This window comes from Berghia stephanieae, chromosome 8 (assembly GCF_034508935.2).
Source record: "Berghia stephanieae isolate SIO BIC M18660-M18661 chromosome 8, UCSD_Bste_1.3, whole genome shotgun sequence".
In the NCBI taxonomy this organism is placed as follows: domain Eukaryota; kingdom Metazoa; phylum Mollusca; class Gastropoda; order Nudibranchia; family Aeolidiidae; genus Berghia; species Berghia stephanieae.
The window spans coordinates 43,824,000-43,846,499 of record NC_088367.1 but is presented as its reverse complement, the minus strand read 5'-3'; the positions used below and the strand labels follow the sequence as shown (position 1 = coordinate 43,846,499).

Below are 22,500 nucleotides of genomic sequence, written 5' to 3'. Positions count from 1 at the left end.
ATCCAAGATTTCATATTTTCATAGATTGTAAGGGTGCTTGTTATGAACCTCGCGGTCGTGATTTTGAATAAGGCATTTTACTTTACGTTGCAAAAGCGCATTGAGCTTGGTGAATCCGTGAGAATGCGTTCTATTTATAATTTATTTGTTAAGCACACAGTACTGAACACGAATCATGATCGTCTATGGGTGCAACAGTGCTGGCACAGGGTGATGACCTAACTCGATCCTGGAGTGAATAGGTTCGTGGATGAGTATTGTTATGGTAAGCATTGGCGAGTGCTGTAGAGTGTGTTGAGGCATAAAGGGTATTTATAAGTAGTCACTATAACATGTAATTGATTAATTATCAATGTTGTATTATTTGGGAAATTTTATAAAAAATTAATATAACATCATTACTTGTAAAGCGCTTTGGTCACGTTTAGTGGATATTGCCCTTTATAAAAGCTCTTTTTTTATATACCCATCGGTTATTTCATCGAATTTACGTTATTGTTTAAATACAGCCTAATTCGTAGTTCCCACTCTCCTTTACTATGAAAACGAGGACATGATAGGCTAATTATTGTGAATAGATTTGAATGTTTTGTTTGCAAAACTGTGCTATTAATGTCATTTTGGCAATCAGAGACCAGACGAGGACTAAAAATAAACCGTTCGGTTCACCTGGCCGAAATTTGTGTTGCCAACAATAAACTAAAACAGGTCAAAATTTATACCACTGAAAAACCCAAACTAAACTTTTTACATTCAAAAACCTTTTGAGTTGGCAACAGTTTTCTCCCACTTTGCTAAACATTAATCAGTTCCCAGTTCCCAGCCCCTCCCATCTCTTGTGTGTCACCCGCGGAAGGTGCGCGGTGCGCGGTGCGCGTCATCAAGTCGTGTGTACGACAAGGTGTGACAACAAGTGTGTTTGTCCGTCGGTCGACGAGTGTCACCTCCGTTGATTCTAAATTCTAACTGGGGAAAAGAAGGCCAAGTTCTAAAAGTAACTGGAACGAGCTGCTATCATAATAATGAAATGAAGAACTCTTATTGAAGGATAAATAATTCATTGCAACGACTTTTCTTGATATCAGAAGGTATGTATTCACTCAGTTTAAATTTTTATAAGTATTGCTTCATTTCATGTGAAGGTGGAGTCATTTTACAGGTGAAAACATCTCATCGTTATCACAATAAGAATCAAGAATGAGAATGTGAAACAGGGAGAAGTAGGGGTAGGCTGGAGGCAATGAAAATAATAACAACCTCAAGAAGCTTGGCTCGCTAAACTACTGAACCATTCCAACTTGAAAATAAATAATTTGAGGACCTCACACTCACACACTCTTCTTGCGTTTTGTCGATTTAGAAAATTTGATTGTAATTTGATGTCAGTCTAACTGTACCTACTGCTGTCACCGAGCTTATTTTAGTTGTTTATGCTTTACTTCAGTTCCTTGTTTTGTTTCTGTCTTGATCTTTAACTTTAATAGATTTGTCGATGTCTTAATGAATCCGTTAACCTACTCCTATCTGTCGGTGTGTTTGTAATTTACGACCGACCTAAAGAAATCGCATTTAGCTTGAAAATGATTGGTAACGGACAATAACAACAAGTCTATTGTTATTTACTAGATACTTACATACAAAAGCTAATCTTCAACTACTACTACTGGGAAGGCTACGGCTACAGGATAGTTCTTTCCATGAGTGTTAGTGTGTTTGTCGGAGTGTTTGTCATTATTCTCCGCCGGGCGGAAAATAGTCCTTTTTATTTTCCGCCGGGCGGAGAATAACAAATTTGCTTATTTTCCGCCGGGTTTTTCAAGTTGATCTTTGAGACTTAGCGGACTCCCATAATCTGACCTTCGTGGTGTAGTGTAAATAATCTGGTCGTTATTTGCCCCCCCCCCCCCCCTCCCTCGTTATCATTAGGGAATCAGTGGGTGATAGCGGTGGCGGTAGACGGTAGGAAATCAGTGGGTGATAGCGGCGGCGGTAGACGGTAGAGAATCAGTGGGTAATTAACCAGTAGATTTGAGACACACTTCAAGTTCAAGCTTGCCGGACTAAAATAATTTGGAGAATGAAGGGAGTTGACTTAACTCTGCTCTTTCTCACTGCTAGTTGTGTGATTAGTTCTCACTAGTGTTGCTCAATCAGACTACAAACGTTTGTGGGGAAGATTTTATGTCACTGATTATTGTGATAAGTTTATGTTGTTGTTGTTGTTAGTGTTTTTTTTATGGTATGACTGTCGTGTCTCGATCAGGCTGTTGTGAGTAATCTTCATGTTGTGTTTGTTCACTGTCTCCCGCGTAAACGTGACGTCATCGTGTCTATCCTATAAAAGCTTGTGACACCCTTCATTATTTTTTCTTCGACACCAAGCCTAATTCTAAATCTACTATTTTGCCTATCGTTTGTATCTGACAGATCCGATCCGCCATACTATGTTTTAGAATTAGACTGTACCGGGACGATTCCCGATGTGCTTTTAGAGCATTTTTAACCGCCCATATATGTCCTCTACATATATGGAGAACGCCCACTTCGGTGGAGACTTTTTCTGAACTTTTTCCTTTATTTTACACATCGTGAACGAGTTGGGAAATCCGTTCACGACACGTTAAAGGTTACACATCGTCTGTACTGTGATGGGAACAAATAACCACTATGTGTCTATAGCGCTGGTGGTAGGGCCTCAGTGGGTACTCTACTGTGTGTCAAATACCCCCCCCCCTCCCTCCCCATCATGGTAAGGATGCAGTGGCCTTTAGTAATAGAGCAGGCGGTAGGGACTCAGTGGCTAATATTATTGATAGGATGGTGGCTAATAGAACTGGTGGTAGTAGAGACTCATTGGCTAATACTGATAGAGCTGATGGTAAGGTCTCAGTGGACAATAGAGCTGGTAACAGGGACTCAGTGGCTAATAGGGCTGGTGGTAAGGACTCAGTGGCTAATAGAGCTGGTAGTAGGGACTCAGTGGACAATAGGGCTGGTGGTAGGGACTCAGTCGCTAATAGAGCTGGTAGTAGGGACTCAGTGGCTAATAGAGCTGGTAGTAGGGTCTCAGTGGACAATAGAGCTGGTAACAGGGACTCAGTGGCTAATAGGGCTGGTGGTAAGGACTTAGTGGCTAATAGAGCTGGTAGTAGGGACTCAGTGGCAAATAGGGCTGGTGGTAAGGACTCAGTCGCTAATAGAGCAGGTAGTAGGGACTCAGTGGACAATAGGGCTGGTGGTAGGGACTCAGTGGACAATAGAGCTGGTAACAGGGACTCAGTGGCTAATAGGGCTGGTGGTAAGGACTCAGTCGCTAATAGAGCTGGTAGTAGGGACTCAGTGGACAATAGGGCTGGTGGTAGGACTCAGTGGCTAATAGAGCTGGTCGGAGGGACTCAGTGGACAATATGGCTGGTGGTAGGGACTCGGTGGACAATAGGGCTGGTGGTAGGGACTCAGTGGCTAATAGAGCTGGTAGTAGGGACTCAGTGGACAATATGGCTGGTGGTAGGGACTCAGTGGCTAATAGAGTTGGTAGTAGGGACTCAGTGGACAATAGGGCTGGTGGTAGGGACTCAGTGGACAATATGGCTGGTGGTAGGGACTCAGTCGCTAATAGAGCTGTTAGTAGGGACTCAGTGGACAATAGTGGTAGGACTTAGTGGCTAACACAGACTAGGAGTCCTGTATTCTCTATGGTGGCTTACAGTACAGGGCTAGTGGTATGGATTCAGTGGCTAACAGGACTGGTGGTAAGGAATCAGTGGCGAGTGGTATTGGTATGGACTCAAAGGCCAATAGGGCTGGTGGTGAGGACTCAGTAGCCAATAGGGCTAGAGGTAGGGACTCAGTGGCTAACAGTAGTGGTATGAACCCAGTGACTCACAGGACTGGTGGTAGGGACTCAATGACTAATAGCACGTGGTAGGGACTCAGTGTGTAATAGGCCTGATGATAGGTACTCAAGTATGTAATAGCACTGGAGATCAGAACTAAGCAGTCAACCTATATGTCACAACTGGCAGTGAATACATTTTATTATGAAAAAAAAAAAATTATCTCACGTTGGAACGCACTACAGTCCGCTTAAAACAAACCCTCATCTGAGCTAGGAAATATTTCACCTTAAAGGAGAACCTGTAGTCAAAAATCCATTTTTTATCGCAGTGCCAATATTGGTATTCCCCTGTTATTTCAGGTGGTAGGAGGTCTAATTTGATGATTAACACAAACACACACAAAAAAAAAAAAAAAAAAGCTAAAAACAAATGTGTGGCTATGTGGTCTTATGGTATGACAGACGCTTTCAGATCGGACGGTCCTGGGTTCGAACCTCGCTCGGCGCATAGTTGAGTCCTTGGAAAAGGCTCTTTACTCACATTCTCTCAACATATTCAGGTGTAAAAGGAGTACCCGGCTGTTAACAGTATTGTCTTTGTCCAAAAAAATTGTAGTATCGCATAACAAGCGTTGCTGTTGACCAGGGCCCCCTTGTAAAGCACTTTGAGCACATTTAGTGGATATTGCGCTATATAAAAAGCTCAATATATTTAAATGTCTTCAATGTCACAGACAATATAGGCTAAAATGAGAGACCAACCACCCACCCACAAAAAAAATAATTTCCGACACTGATGCACCGAAAACCAACGAAATCTTCCAAATTTACACACAATGTTCCCTACAAGAGCTACATCACGATGGAAAGGCTTAGCAAGTCTTGAAAAATATATTTAAAGAATTGTTTTTCGATTACGATTGAAAATTTGGCATGGAACGACAAGAAAAAATCCAATTTAAAAATTCATAAACTAATAAACTACTAAATTTTAGTTTAGCCCAAAACCAAATCCATCATGATGCAATACCCATCATAAGAAAGATTCTGACCAAATTTGGTATACAATCTGATGGGGAAACAATCCAGCTATGAATGTCAGAAAATTGAATGTCAGAAAATTGAAAATGAGATTTTGAGAAAAAAAAACAAAATGTCTTTATTAATTTGATAAACAAGCTAATTTTGCAGACAACGTCCATCAAAATTTCTAAGTATAATCAATATGGAACAAGAGAATAGTCAAATTTTGTAAATTGATCAATTTCTGAAAAAAAAAAATTGTCTTGAAAGAAATGCTGTACAATATTTTTTAATTTCGGCTGAAATTGTGGTGCGGATCGACAGGAAAAAAATTAATTTTTAAAATTAAAAAACTTCTAAATTTTAATTTACCCCAAAATGTTTCCATCATGATGCAAAACACATCATAAAAAAGATTCTGAATAAATTTGAAAATAATCTAAAGGAAAATGGCATATATGGTTCTTAGAAAATCAGAAAATGACACAAAACGGAAATTTGAGAAAACACTTATTTGACATAAGCTGATCCATAAAATTTTCAAAATAATGACTATCATAGGACAAGAAAACACGAAAATTGTGTAGATTGATCTGTCTAAAAAATGTATAAATGATTCGCTAACCCATTCCCTAAGAAAATAAATGCTGAAAAATGTTAACACTATTGTGGTCAAATATGATTTATATCTTACGAATTCATCACTGTAATCAAAAAAACTAATATGATATGACGCACTTACCCTCATGTTTTTATTTTTTTAAATGCTGCTTGTGAGATAAGTGTCTAATCAATTTGAACTACAAAATCAAATCTATTTGAGACCAAAAAAAACCCAGGTAAATGGCGAAATTAGATTTAGCTCCAATCAAACGCAATTTGCTTTCGCAAACTCCCAGAAAAATTTTTTTCTTTCGGCTCAATACAGGAAAATTCAACACCACTTGTTTGCAACCACTTTGTCTGATGTTCCACAAAGACGGTTGATCTTGCTCTGGTTTGAAAAATGGAAATAGAAAAGAGGCATTTCGTTAGCAATTTTTGGAAAGGTCTATACAATCAAAATCATTGTCATAAATTGAATTTGTCAAAGACATACCAATTTTTTTTAAATGGCCATCATTCTCACCATCACCAACACAGTTGAAATTTCATTGGCTTTACCATACAGGACAAAACTCTTGGCAACAAACTATCATTTAGATTAACAAGCATTTATACTCGAGCATGCAAATCTCGAAATCACGGAAATCTCAAACTTGGTACAATTCCCAGTTTTAATCCCTTTATTTCGTTCATATAGTGGACACTCCCTTGCGATCTGTTGAATTTTTTCCCCCACTAATTGATTGTGTTGAACTGACAGAGAAAAGGAAATTGCAGTCTCACTATCGACTCTCTACAGAGTTCATAATAATGGGGAGTTATCCTTATAATTATAATATGAATTTTATCAAGACCACCCACATTTACCTCCCTCAAATCCTGTGTAAAATACTCAAATTGGAAAACTAAAAAACACGGAAATCTCGAACAAACAGGCATGGTCCCGACTTGTTCGAAATTCCCATGCTCGAGCGTACTGTATTGATCACCAATAACAGAGATGCCAACCTAGCCTTTTGAAAACCCATATTTTCAAGACCAAAAACCTGTATTTTAGGACAAAAACCTGTATTTACTGCGCCGTGCAGAAATCGATATCAACCCGAAAAGGTCGAATCAGACTTCGTTAACTCGTACTTGAAAAAGGGCAGTGAATTACTTATAGTTATATAGCAGTAGGCTGGGCAAGATTCGCAAAATTCAGTATCGATAATGAAAGCTCTTTTGCATGAAAACACTTTTCATGTTGTGATCGTAATTTCGTGGATTTTTCACTTCAACCAAATCCCGTATTTTTCATGATAAAACCGTGTGCCCGTACTTCGGAAGAAAAACCGTACAGAACACGGGAAACCTGTACTGGTTGGCATCTCTGCAATAAAGATGTAATCTAATGAAGATTTCAAAACATTACTAACCAGTTTAAAAAAGTGCATGCAGATACTCTGCTCTGTTGGCACAGATGATGGTTTGCTGATTAATAAGATTGCCACAACACATCTTGAGCCAGCTATCTTTCTTGATTGTCAGGACACCAATACCGTCAACTGGACTCTTTCATGTTAGCTGTCAATGAAAAAAATAAATTAAATTCACTGCAGTGAAAATGGCACATACCAATGTCATTGTTTAAGTTAATAATAATAATAATAATAATAATAATAATAATAATAATAATAATAATAATAATAATAATAATAATAATAATAAATAAATAAATACATTTGTTAAAAAAGTAATGGTTAAAATGATATCGTTTTTCATTACAGTATCTTATATCATTGTCATTATCATCATCATGAGGCATCTCAATTTCATTCCAAAGTTCTAAAAATTGTGTCACCGCTTCCACTGCTGCTGAAAACTGCCCAGTTGTTACAGTTACAATTACAATGCACACAGTTACACTTACACAGTATTAGAAGTAAAATCAACGAAGGATTAATCCATAAAGATCACATTGGAATGTAGAACACATGGCACACGTGACAGTCGGCAAGGCGTGTTGTTATTACAATACAATTACATTCTCATTCATTCAGCTATCTCCTCATACTCATATCGCCATCGGCATTGCTCGATATACACTTCACTGTCCTGAGTCCGAGCCTTGTTAAAAACAAAAACAAAAAAACAAAAAGACGAAAAGTCAAATTCTTACCTCTACAGAATCCTGACAAATAAAAATGGTATCAGTCTCAGTCTGCAATTCGTTAACTGCATTTTTGCAATTGTTGATAAGATGAAAAAGTGCTTGGAAATCAAGAGCCACAATCATTGACAATCGAACAAAACAATCATGGCCTCGCGGTTGGCGCCACGGTTAACCGGATGTGACCTTTGACACGACCAGGGGTCACAAGACCCAAGGATAATCCCGGCGGAGAATAAGAATAAAGGGTTATTTTCCGCCCGGCGGAAAATACTCAAACAAATGTGTTTTAGAAAAAGAACAAAAGCAAAACAAACCAACAACAACAACAACAAAAAAAAAAAACCCCCAGACACTCCTTAGTCCTTAGCAATAGTAACACACGAGAACAATATTTTAAAAAAATATTTAAAGACTTTTTATGTTGTGTGTTGCGGGGGGGGGGGGGGGGGGGGGGGGGGGGGGAGGGGTCAACCTTCTAGTGTCCCATTGTCTCTAAAAATTTATATCACGGCCAAGATTAAGTATCCTAAATAATTGTATGATAATTATATTGATTAGTATATGATAATAAATGTAGCAATGATATTATGGTAACAGAATTAATAATGAAATATAGGGATGATGATTATAATAATAATAATGATGACAAAAGTAATAACACAATATTCGCGTAATAATAACAGACTTTCGGGTGACATTCAACTTGTTTTTTGCCACTATCAATGTGTACTCATTTCCTAGTCTGATAATCCAAATTGTTATGGATGGGCTCATTGTTGTAATGGAAATCCTCTCAAACCAACATAAACCAAAATGTTGTCCATTACAACAACGTTAAATCAAGCTAAAAATTGCGTTCAGCCATCAGACCTACAAATGTGTGTGCCTCGGTCATAGTGGATTATTTTCATCTGTATTGTTCCCATCAGAAGCCTCTTCATTTTCACTCTTCCATTTGTATTTTGCACGATCACGGCTTCAGACAGCCCCTACCACTCTCGACAGTATCAATATGGGAGGGGGGGGGGGGGGGGAATATTGAAGATTATGAGTGCAGGTTGTTAAAAGTTAAGTCCTCGACATTTAAATAGTGTAGGAATCAACTTGGTTTAATTTATTTTCTTTCATCTGGGAAAAATTTGGTTGACGCTATGCCCCAATGTTCTATTCTTCAATGAAGAACATATCGTATAGAACTCTATAATCATGAAGTAATTATGAACTGTAACCAACTGTAGCCAACTGCTTCCAGCATTATCATGTCAGAGTGGTTTACATTTATAGTTATTTGAATTTAGAACTTATAAACTTGGTTTAAGTCCTTTTGTATTATCTTGGAAAATTAATGTTATTTCCTGAAGTTGCAGAATCTAAAATATCACATTTCCGGCCATTTAAATTTTAATATCCTTCTTTTGGGTCTGGTTGACGTCATCATAATTCCGTTTTGAGGCAATAAATAGATCACTAGAGTGTAATGATTCCACATTCTCCTTTCGAGTTTGTCCATGAATTTTCTTGTGTAATAAACTGGAATCGAATCAGTGACAAAATGCAAAAACATCAATGACTTTTTGTGTTGTTGTTCCATGACAAATTAATTGTCAGACAAATGCAAGACATGCAATTTTATTTTAAACGTTGACAATTTGATTCAAGAAGATGGTTCCATAGAAATACAGTAAATAAATTTTGCTGCTTTCTTATGTACTTGGTGAAAATTAGCAGGCTATGTTATTGTATATATTCGAATAAGTGAGTTATAAGAAGGGTGTTTTTATAATTTAAAAATTATGGTGAATAACAAGAGAGTAGAATAGGGATGGGGCAAGAGGAAACGGGGTCGTCCAAAACAGACTTGGAGGAGAAGCCTTCACCAAGATTTGAGTGTCTCCAATCTTACCTGGAGTGAGGCAAAGATCTGTGCCAAGGACAGAAGAAGATGGAAGAGTGCTGTTGAGGCCCTATGCTCCGCCAGGAGTCAAGAGGCATAAGTCAAGTATTGTATAGGGTTATGATGTGGATTGGGCTGTTTTTAAAAAATGGATTTTTAGGAAGGGATAATGATAATAGTGATAGTAGTAGGCATGCTTCCGTCTCGAGAAACGATGGTTTGCGTCCTGTGTGACTTTGGTCTCATCAGTCTTGTTGAGAGCAGAGACGGGTGTGACTCAGAAGCCCAGTCCTTGCATGGCAGTCTTTAAGGCAGTTGCTGCACATGTAGTTTGACTGTGGTTTTAGTGCTTGATTCTGCAGCCTCTTTTTCGTCCTGGTTTTCCTCTCCTCAAACTGCTTATTTCTCCTCTCCTCAGCTCTCTTGACTCTCTTGTCTATTCTATTAATTGTCAAAATACTTATTATTTACCAATGTGCGAAAATCAACCCAAAGCAGCAAGTCTTGAAATCTAATTTTTGTTTTTTGTTGTTGTTGGGGTTTTTTTTGTTGTATTCCTTAATTAGATGGGGTTTATTTTTGGTTTTTATTTTAAATTCAAACTTACTTTGTTGTCGGAATATGCTGTATATTACTCCGTGTACATAGGAGGAGTAGCAATAAGAAATAAAAAAGTATTCAATCTTTATGATCTTTCTTCGACATTAAAATCATTAAATACACAGACGACATCACCACTAGTGAACAAGTTCTTCATAACATTTACTCATGCACTCTCACATTCTCTCTGATTGTTTTTTATTCTTGTATCTAAATGCCTGATGCTGGGTGGGGTTCCTGATCTCCCGTAGTGGGTAGGGAGGTACATACTGTGTCTTCTATCCCCCAATATATGTTTTCCAACATGCTTTCTGTCTTTGTCTTGGAATGAGATTACTTGGTTTTGTCCTGGCCCTGGCTGGGAGGGAAACAGTCAAATGTATAGTTAATTTTGGGAGATGATATTTTTTTTCCATGTAGATCATCTCTCTCTCTCTCTCTTATGTATAATATTATTTTTCCTTTTACATATGTATGATTTGAAAACAATTGAGTGTGTTCTTCTTGGCGAGGACCTGTGCTTATGTCTGGATGAGACATTTAGTGATCTCAAACTAAGTACACTGATAGTGTTCTCTTGGAACCTACATCTGTTCTCTTTTTGAACCAATTCCCCTTTCTCTGCCTTATTCTTGGATGCTTTAATTGTAATTCTAGAACTTTTGTCTATCCCATTTTCTTCCTTTTTACTGGTGCTGATATGACCTAAATGTGTTGCAAGCGCCGTAAAACCCTTAAAAACAAACAAACAACAAAATACCTGATGAAGGTCAGCTTTTTATTTTTCTCTCTGCCTTACCTGTAATCTATTCCTCGTGAGGCTAATTTTTAAAGTTAGCTATAGCGACTACAATTTTTATCTCCTAAAAATTATGAATTTTGATATTTTCAAGTAGGCAGGTCTGCTCGTACCAAAAGAGACTCTAAGTTAGTTAATGCTGAAGTGCTTGTTGTCGTAGTGCAACAACTGCTGGATAAAGATAAACACAAGGGTCTTTATCACAGCATGGGCATGCAGGGCAATGGCAATGGCAAGCCGGTCTCTTCTTAGTGCTGGGATTTTATTGATTTAGTGTCTCATTAGTAATCAAGGCTGATGGTGGTGATTCATCTGCAGGTGAATATTTGTTCTTTTAAATTGTGCGGCTGTGTGGTCTAGTGGTATGACACTCGCTTTCGGATCGGAAGGTCCTGGGTTCGAGCCTCGCGCTCGGTTCATAGTTGAGTCCTTAGAAAAGGCTCTTTACTCACATTCTCTCACTGTACTCTAGTGTAAAATGGGTACCTGGCCGTTAGCAGTATTGTCTTTGTCCGAAAAATTGTAATATCGCCTAACAGGCGTCATGTCCTGCCCTGCATGTTAAATATTGCTGTTGACCAAGGACCCCTTGTAAAGCGCTTTGAGCACATTAGTGGATATTCCGCTATATAAAGCTCAATAAAAAAACAAAAAAGCTCAATAATTAACACTGTCGTATAGATAATCACCTTGGAAGGGTTTTTAGAATCAATTTTGGGAATTTGAAATCAAAGGCGTTTCTGTGTTGAATCTATACTGTACAAAGCCATTAAGAGTAATAAACAAAAATGAATGTAACGACTTTTTTTAAAAAAAGAAAAAAAAAGAACAAAATACCAAACACGGAACGTTTCAGGCTCAAAAGCTTTCTTCAGCCAACAACAAACAAACAATGAAAACATTAAAAAAACCAGATCGACTGCAGACTATCTATAGTTTATAGGGAAGTAAATTGGCATTTGGCAATGTATAATGTAAGGCATTCTCTCATAATGTTTCAACCCACATCCTTTTTGATGATAAAGATCTGAGAAAGTGTGTATGGGTATTGATCATTGATGATAACGCATCAAGGAATGAAATTGATTTGCACTCTTTTCAGTTTGTCTAGTGTTTTGTTTTTGTTTTTTGCCTTTTTTTTCTTTCGAAATTTTGCTTTTTTACTAATTTATTTTGTTGGGTTTTTTTTGTCACTTTTTTCAACGATTTAGATCGGAATTTCTAGTTAATAATATTATACTTGGTTCTCATCTGAAATATTTCAATGAATAGTGTTTAGTTTGTGGCTAGGGGTGAGCAGTACGTTGTATTGTCTTTAAAGCAAAGCATAGCAATATTGAGTGCGGTCAGTGATCAGATTGGTGTCAAATCCAGTTTCAGCGCTCATTTATCCAACATCGTCATGTGCGTACGGTTTGATAAATAAAAAGAGAAAGAAATATATGCATGCACATAGAATGTGTTTACTTGGCTTAATGGTGCTCAATAACGCATCTCAATGCTCTATTGTTTATCCCCGCACCCACCCCACCCCCCTTCTCTGCAAGTTCATATGGTACTAAATTCCATTTCATACAATGCATCTCGTCTGTTCGGCACCCTTTTTTTTGTATTAACAATAGAGAATATCTGTCACTACTCATGGTCAGATACAATGATAACAATTATAATTATGACAACAACAATAATAATAACAATTATGATCATGATAATGATGATAATAAACTTCGGACAACATTGGTGATCCTGTTGACATCAAACATCTTATTTGATGGATTATCTATATTTCTTCAAGGAATACCTAGGAGACGGTATCTAATAATGTGGTGAAATAAATAATAAAAGTAATGATGATGATGATAATAATGATGATGATGATGATGATTATTATTATTATTATTATTATTATTATTATTATTATTATTATTATTATTATTATTATTATTATTATTATTATTATTATTATTCTTATTAAAATTATTAGGTTTTATTATTTTATATTTAAAAAAAAATATTTTAATATCTTTAATTTTTTTTTTTTTTTTGTTGGTCTATTGAGTGTTTTTGACTTTATGATAACTGTGGTAGTACTTGATGTCTTTATCTCTTTATCTCATTTATTTTCCTTTAAAAAAAAAACTGTCCCTTGTATAGATAATTTTTTCCATGAAACGCCATACAAACATAGTGTTTGTGTGTGTGTGTGTGTGTGTGTGTGTGTGTGTGTGTGTGTGTGTGTGTGTGTGTTTGTGTGTGTGTGTGCACGGGACAAAAGTAAACACTACAACTGCTGATTGCCTATACGTTTGAAATCAAAGTAGGAAAATTTGGTGATAAACAAGCGAGAGGCCTCTTCATAATGATCATAGACCTTAGTTCAAAGAGTGGAGATGTGGACGACAGACTGATTACTCCTTTCAGCATTTAAAAAAAAAGGGGGGGGGGGGGGGGGGGGGGGGGGGAAGAGAGAAGGATTTGAAGTAGTAATTGTAGTAGTTGTAGTGGTAGTAGTAGTAGTTGTGGTATTTGTAGTTGTTGTAATAGTGGTAGTTGTAATAGTCTGGTAGAAGTACTATTTTTAATTCAGAAAAGTGAGTGGAGCAGGCACTTATGTTGGTAACAACAAGATATGAAGTGAGTAGAAAAGTGCCAGGAGACAATAGAGAATAAAAATTTTTTTCGCGGCGGAGGTGGGGTTTGAACCTGCGACCTTATTGGTACGACAACTCCGCCTGGCAGGTGAGAGCGTGGCTCTACCGTGTGAGCTATCCACGAACACAAAAATATTCGTTTCAAACCCAAAGTCATTTCTAGATCCCTCTCTCACCCACTTCTTGAGATCGCCGATTCGTTCACCACCATCGCGAAGTAATTTTGACCAGCAGTTAAGCTTAATAGCCAATATTCTCATCACAAACATATAACATAGAAACGATTGAGACATTGAGTATGCTCCCGTGTATGGGGTGAATTTTTAATTCAGAAAAGTGAGTGGAGCAGGCACTTATGTTGGTAACAACAAGATATGAAGTGAGTAGAAAAGTGCCAGAAGACAATAGAGAATAAAAATTCAAAGACAGCAGTTTAAGCGGCCAGGTACTCATTTTACATCGGAGAGAACGGTGAGAGAATGTGAGTAAAGAACCTTTTTTTTTCTGAAGATTCAACCTTGCGCCGTTAGAGCGGGACTCGAACCAGGGACCTATCGGTACAAAGGCGAATGTCATACTCTACAAGACCACAAAGCCGTCCTATAATGTGACGTGTTTCTTTAGGTGGAGAACAATTAGGTCTGCCGGTTATAGTCAGATAAATAATGTGATAAATAATTATTTCGAAAGAAATTCAGCGCCGTCCGCCGCTGTTAAAGGGTTAAATTGCCGACACTTCTCATTGCGTACAATTTGTGAATTTCAAATTGTGACTTTAGATTTTATGATCTGACCCTTTAGTCAATCGCCTCATCCCTTATCCCCACCTCCCTCCCCTTACCCCCCTATGCCCCACGACATACTCCTATCTATATATATATATATATATATATATATATATATATATATATATATATATATATATATATATATATATATATATATATATCTGTCTCTGTGTATCTCTTTCTCTCTCTCTGTCTTTCTCTCTCTCTCTCTCTCTCTCTCTCTCTCTCTTTCTCTCTCTCTCTCCCTCTCTCTCTTTCTCTGATCTATCTATCTATCTATCTATCTATCTATCTATCTATCTATCTGTCTATTTATCTACAATAGCCTATTGTTTCTAGCGTTAGCTTTCATCAGGAAATGATGAAACAATATTGTAGAGGATCATAATTATACTTGAAATGTTTTATAAATAGCTCCTTTTATAAAAAAAAAAGTTGAGCTATCTATCTCTTTTAGTTGATCTAATTATCCATTATTACAGTATTCTCACATCTTTGTTGTTTTAAAAAAAAAACTCATCAAATTATTATACAATAATTAATTGATTTTTCTTTTTTCTATTTTTTCTCTCTCCAGGATATGCAAGGAAATTTCGGTCTTTGCATGTTTCTGAATAGATCAAGTGGATAAACTCACGGTATGTTGATGTTTGTTTGTTTTTAAAGAAGTTACTATTTCTCCGAACGGTTTCCGTTCTCAAGATTTTAAAAATTTTTTTTTTTTTTGGTTATTTGCGAGAGTGTCTGTGTGAATGGTGAATGTGTATTGAGACTTTTGTTTTTTATTTAGGTTTACTTCTGTTCTCTCTTTGATAGAAGTGCAAAAGTGAACGCGCCATGGAGTGTTAGCGACAGCACAACTTTTAATTATAAAATCCGGCTTTGTCAACAATATACCTAAAAAAAAAAACGCTAGCTTGATGATTCGTGAGAATTCCCTGTCCACGCTGAGCATTTTTACTTTTGTATCGACCTCGCGTCCGTAACTCACCAGCCGACCAATCGGAGAAATAAAGTTCAAGTTTATTTTCCCGAGCGTTCGGAAAAAATATAGCCGGCCCTTTTTAAAAAGCACAGCCATAGTCTGACACATATTTCTTGTTGAAATTTTGGTTAACCTTAACTTGAGCTTTTATATAGCGCATTATCCACTTTACGTGCTCAAAGCGCTTTACAAGGGGTCCCTGGCCAACAGCAACACATACCATTTAGAACGGGACATGACGCCTGTTAGGCGATATTACAAATTTTTGTTTGGACAAAGACAACGCTGTTAACGGCCAGGTACTCGTTTTACACCTGAGTACGGTGAGAGAATGTGGGTAAAGAGCCTACTCCAAGGACTCAACTATGCGCCGAACGCGAGGCTCGAACCCACGACCTTCCGATCCGAAAGCGAGTGTCATACCACTAGACCACATAGCCGCACAGACCACATAGCCGGTTAACTTTCGATGGATTTTAATAACCCATCTTGCAAATAAAAGAAACGCTTAAAGCTGAGACATTAAGATTGCTTAACTCATTCAACCCTAACACCGACTGTGTCCATTGTTTACCCGCGTTACTTCTACCACCTGTGTATTTATTACGTTTTTTCTGAGACAAATTACAGGCGTAGTAACAAAGCTAATATTTTTGGTTTTTGCATGTTAATGATAGTTGAATATTCTTACTCCTCTTCATCCTCCCCATCCTCCCCCCCCCCCCCCAACCCCACATCGACGCTATAACGTGCTCTGGCAGTCGTGGCAGTGTCACATGTTTCATACTATGTGCATAACTTATTGTTCACAAAAACAGTTACTTTTCTATGCATCTATATATATACTGTAACACACAGTCCTGACGATGGCTGAAAAGGCCTGAAACATCGATGTAGACTGACTCCAACATTGTGATAAATATTAAAATAATAATTCGCTCCATTGCTACATGTCGAGCACTATTCGTACCATATTTGTATCCAATATATATATATATATGATTTGTAACACAATACCTGCCTTTTTTTTTTTTTTTTTTTCTCCTTTTCTTTTCTTTTTTTTTAAGTCCATGTGTTATGTGCTTCTTGCTTTTCTTGGCTGGGTAAAAAAGTCGTTTTGTATTGGATGGGTAGGAAGGATCAGGATAATCGTTAAATGGCACTGGTAAGGAGAGAGATAAACGAAGACAAAAGCAAAAAAAAAAAAATAATACAAAAAATAATAATAATGAAATGAGAGTTTTTTAAAATGTAAATATCATTCAAATTAGTCCTTCAAAGACATATGGACAATGGAGCCGGAGTTTTTAAATTCCGGATTCTATAGCGTGAAACGGACCAAAGCAATTGCTCGTTACCCTTCGGATAGGACGCTAGTTTACTGCCTGCAAAGTACTTTCCGTTAGGTCTAACATACCTATCTTCCCAATCTCTCCTGGCTGAGCGCGCAAGAGCCAGGGAGATCTCTTGAGACTCTGTGGTCCGAGCTGGATTGGTGTGTTTGAGCACTCTACACGTTGAACTGCAGGAACACACACACACACACACATACACACACACACACACACAGAGAGAGGGAGAGAGAGAGAGAGAGGGAGAGAGAGAGAGAGAGAGAGAGAGAGAGAGAGAGAGAGCCCCCCTCAGTCTAAATCGGGCCTAATGCATGTAATCGTCATAAACATCTTGGGTTGGTCTCTTAAATTAGTTTTTGTCTTCTTTCTTCTGCCAATATTATTATAGAGTAATGGATGTGTTATACTATCAAACACACACACACACACACACACACACACAGAGAGAGAGAGAGAGAGAGAGAGAGAGAGAGAGAGAGAGACTAATGTAATCGTCATAAACATCTTGGGTTGGTCTCTTAAATTATTGCTTGTCTTCTTTCTTCTGAAATATTATTATAGAGTAATTGATGTGTTATGTTATCAAACACACACACACACACACACAGAGAGAGAGAGAGAGAGAGAGAGAGAGAGAGAGAGAGAGAGAGAGAGAGAGAGAGAGACTAATGTAATCGTCATAAACATCTTGGGTTGGTCTCTTAAATTAGTGCTTGACTTCTTTCTTCTGAAATATTATTATAGAGTAATTGATGTGTTATGTTATCAAACACACACACACACACACACACACACACACACAGAGAGAGAGAGAGAGAGAGAGAGAGAGAGAGAGAGAGAGAAAGAGAGAGAGAGAGAGAGAGACTAATGTAATCGTCATATAAAACATCCTGGCTTAGTCTCCTAAATTAGTGCTTGTCTTCTGTCTTCCGCCAATATTATTACATACAGAATAATACATGTATGTATTATTATGCTATCAAAACCAGGACATTGCGGAGATAGATACATCATTGTCTTGTTGTCTTTTGTCAGGATGGCTCGACTGTAAATTATATCTTACTATGCAGAACAACGTTATTGAGAAAACACTTTTTCTTTCTTTTATTTTCTTTTTTTTTTTTCCTATTAGCCAGTAAAACTTGAAATTCAAATATCGGTGATCAAGATGACTACCCTGTACCCCCGCCCCCCCCCCCCCCCCCCCCCCCCCCCCCCACCCCATAAAATGCTTTAACTGGAAAGACACGTATTTTTTCTAATGGCCAGAAAAATCGAGAAATATACACAAAAACAAAAAAAAAAAACAATATATATATATATATATATATATATATATATATATATATATATATATTTATATATATACATATATATACATATATATACATATATCAGTTTCAAATGAGAACAAAATACCAAACACGGAACGACTCCGGCTCAAAATCCTTCTTCAGCCTACGAACAATAACAAGAAAGATAAAAAACCCCAATGAAAACATAATTACATCACTAAAAAAAACAAAACAACCTAGATCGGTCAATTAGATCGATCGATTTTTGAAGTACGACTTTTCTGGCCAAATTTTAAAATGCATGTTTTTCCAGAGTACGGCTGTTTAACTGTTTAAATAGTTGGAACACTCTAAAAATTCAGGCATCGATCTCTCACGAAATATTAAAGTTTAATCCTTTCCTTACCAACTATAGGAAAATCGTCACATTCGTTACGATACAACCAACATTTTTCTTATTCAAATGTCTCTTGTACATCATAAAATTTAAAGAAAATAGTGTGTTGTAGAGCATGTTTTGCTACAGAAATTATTTTTTTATTTATCTCAAGTACTTTACCACTATTGTGTTTGAGTGATAAAAATATATTTTTGTGTTAGTTGGGTTTGACGTTTTGGGGAAAATCCTGAAAAGGGTTGGTATGGAGAGGGTTAAAGAGATTTGTTTAGAGGGATTAGAGACAATACCAGATTATCATTAGACGGCGTCAGTTCGACACCAATGTAAGGTGTTTTAAAAAAATATGAAAACTTTGGTTTTGTATATTATGTTCTACTCGGGGAGATAATTGTAGAACGATTGCTGAACCCATTGGGCATGGTGAGACCGTGGAAATGTGCTCTTCAAATGTTCAAGTGATATTAAGCTGCGAGAAGATCTTAATACAAAAATGACATGCAAACCATTTCTCTGCCGTTGATTTGTTGGGTTTTTTTTTTGGGTATTTTTTGTTAATAATGTAATTATGTTTTCATTGGTTTTTGTTGTTGTTGTTGACTGAAGAAGGGTTTAGAGCCCGAAACGTTCCATGTTTGATTTTTTTTTCTTCTTATTTGAAACGGTTATATTCATTTATAATTTTTTTTTTTGGTATATTGCTCTCTAAATGTCCATATAATATACACGGGTGTCAAATTCCCGCAATTTAGAGGATTTCGTCACTTTCCTCTGCTATGTTCTTCAGCTTGGGCTCCAGTCCTTCAAAATCATTGTAAACAGTCTGGTTGCAAGAGACTCGTCCGTGTTTATTAGTTATTTTCAATTTCCCCCCTTTTTATAGTGATTTGTATGTTAATAATTTTATCATCATCATCATCATCATCATCATCATCATCATCATCATCATCATCATCATCATCATCATCATTGCCTTTTTCACCCTGGGTCAGGGTATAGGCCACAGACAAACAGTTTCCGCCCCTCTCTATCTTGAGCTAACTTTTTTTTTTTATATCGTTCCATGTCTTATCACTTCTCTGTATATCAGCTTCTTTAGTTCTTCTCCATGTTCCTCGTGGCCTTCCTCTCGATCTTCTGCCCTAGGGGTTCCAGTCCAATACTTTCTTTGTTATAGTGGAGTCATTCTTTCTAAGGGTGTGTCCAATCCACCACCATCGTCTTCTTCCTATTTCCTCTCCCACTGGTTTCTGCTGTGTTCTTTTTCATACTTCATTTTTAATCCTATCCATCCATTTTATTCTGAGTAGCTTACGCATGCAAATAATTCTATATTTTACCAGTATTGTCATCGGCGAGGGTATTACTCCCATTTATATTACTCTATGATAAAATGTGCGTTCCACAGAATTCTGACTCGAGACCTGTGAATATATCATTAATTTACTACCTATGCACTTTACTGATTAAGTCAATTGGCTTTTTATACCGCCATGATAGCCGTGGACATTCTTGTGTAGTCCTTACCTACTTAATCCTCTCGATAGAATGACCCTTGGGTCCTCCTTCCTCCCAGCGATCACTGCGACAAAAACACTTTCTTTTTCATAATTTTAGCCAGAAATCTTTTTACATCATGCATCGCTAGTTTTAGATGACCTCCTTCTCCCTCCTAATAGTCAATGATTCTTAAACCGGACACATATTAAGGCTTAAGACTTTTTAGACAAAATTGGAGACTCTTTGAACTATCGATAATAATATTATGAATTAAGGTTTTTATGGCCAAAAATATAAAAGAAGAAATGACGTTTTGGCGTTGTATGGCGGATTAGTCTATGGTCGGATACTTGTCTCGTTGATGTCAACTATAATGTCTTTTTTGAGGCGGTCTTTTTTTCGTTAAGATGTTCCTTTTTTTCTGCTGAATGTGCTTTTTTTATGTACAGAAAACCTCTCTAAACGTGCTCAAAGCGCTTTACAGGGGGTCCAACAGCAACACTTAACATTCAGGACGGGACATGACGCCTGCTATGCGATATTACACTTTTTTTTTCTGACAGGGACAACGTTGTTTGCGGCCAGGTACTCATTTTACACCTAAGTAAGGTGAGAGAATGTGAGTAAAGACCCTTCTGCAAGGACTCAACGCACACTATAACTGGGTTTTTACTGTAGATTTGTCAAGTTAGACATTCAAATTATGTAGCAGGAATCTGGAAGATTTAAGCAGTTAGAGAGGATGAAAAGCATGGAGAGAGTTTGATGATGAGCGTAGATGGGAGAGTTAAAGAAGACTGACAAAGAGGAAAAGAGAAGGACGGGTGGGGGTGGGAGGGGGGGGGGGTACTTGCATTTGAAAGTGGGGGAGAGGGGGGGGGGGGTATTTTACACACCTCATACTTCTCCTGATACTTACTATCTACTGAATGTTTTGAAATAATACATTGGATAATTCAAGTCTCCTGTTTATAAAGGATACTTTGAGCGGGTTAACTTTTTTCTTTTTTTTGACGGGGCCATGGCTGAAATCATTCGCTAATAATAGGACAGCTTTATTGGACTATACGTGTTGGCTTATCCGGCGTCAACTGTAATATTATGAGTGACTGATGGGATTGATTGTCTTTGCACGAAACCTGCGGTAATAAATTTTGTAATTGGATGTAAATATAGAGTAACATGGTATAAAGTGCAAGGGATGTGTGTGTGTGTGTGTGTGTGTGTGTGTGTGTGTGTGTCTGTGTCTCTGTGTGTGTGTGTGTGGAGGGAGGGGGGGGGGGGTAGCAGACATTGCATTCCTCCAGTCAACTACGATGATTGATGAGTTATGACCTAGGGCTTGTTGGGTTTTTCACATGGTCTCTCCTCCCCTCTATCCTTTTCTGTCTGTCTATCTATCTGTCTATCTATCTGTCTATCTATCTATCTATCTATCTATCTATCTATCTATCTATCTATCTATCTATCTATCTATCTATCTATCTATCTATCTATCTATCTATCTATCTTGTCTATCTATCTATCTATCTATCTATCTATCTGTCTGTCTATCTATGTATCTATGTATCTATCTATCTATCTATCTTTCTATCTTGTCTATCTATCTATATCTCTTGTCTATCTATCTATCTATCTATCTATCTATCTATCTATCTATCTATCTATCTATCTATCTATCTATCTCCACTCCTTCTCTGTATTTTCTCTCTCTCTCTCTCTCTCTCTCTCTCTCTCTCTCTCTCTCTCTTCTATATATATATATATATATATATATATATATATATATATATATATATATATATCTCCCGCATTTCTCTCTTCTATCACACGCACACACAAACACACACACACACACACACACACACACACACACACACACACCTTTTTTTTCTTAGTTATTTATCTTTATTTCTCTATTCATCACCCACCCACACACTTACACACACACACACACACACACACACACACACACACACACACACAGCACAAACCAACAACGACATCACATACTTTAACACCTACACATATTAAAATAAATTAAAAAGATTAAGAATATAAACTGTTGTTGGGGGGGGGGGGGGGGGGGAATCTAATTATATTCCATTACTTATTATAATACTAATGATAATAATAATAATAATATAATGATAAACTTGACAACGCCTCTGCATAGCTTGAGTCATGCTCATTGACCTGATAGGTCGTAAGTACCCTCGTTAATATATTATTCAAATCGATTATTGATGCTATGCGTTTAAGTAAAATATTCACAGCACCCACCAGCCAGATAAAACGTAGCAACAGTCAAAACTTTTTGTGTGGTTACCCATCAACGTTTATATTGACTGATTGATATAATTTTTTAGTTAGAACTAACAGCCGTTTTAATGTTTAGTTCTCACTAAATTCTATAAAATGTGAATTGAGTTGAGTTGTACCAAGGACTTTTTTAAAAATTTATAATTCAACCTATTAATTAACTAATTTATTAATTAATATTTAGATTATTTTACGTTATTATTATCACTATTATAATTATCGTTATTACTATTGGCAAATGCCTAAAAATAAACGTTTGATCTATTGATCTATAAACCAGACTTAGGGCTGTACA

At 37.0% G+C, this 22,500-nt stretch overlaps 1 protein-coding gene and 1 long non-coding RNA gene across 2 annotated transcripts in view; one reads left to right on the top strand and one right to left on the bottom strand.

The window, feature by feature from the left end:
* The first annotated feature begins 882 nt into the window (after positions 1 to 882).
* LOC144978734 (uncharacterized) overlaps positions 883 to 22,500 on the top strand; it is a 61,206-nt gene continuing 39,588 nt past the window's right edge. Inside the window, exons 1-2 of the mRNA XM_078925166.1 lie at positions 883 to 1,088; positions 14,932 to 14,992. The gene's annotated coding sequence lies outside the window, so the exon portion shown is untranslated. The remainder of the gene's footprint in view (positions 1,089 to 14,931; positions 14,993 to 22,500) is intronic.
* LOC144977860 (uncharacterized) lies at positions 5,319 to 7,756 on the bottom strand. The gene is made up of 3 exons (XR_013646416.1): positions 7,629 to 7,756; positions 6,886 to 7,033; positions 5,319 to 5,855 (listed from the first exon to the last, which is right to left on the bottom strand). It is a non-coding gene; the product is annotated as an uncharacterized LOC144977860 (long non-coding RNA).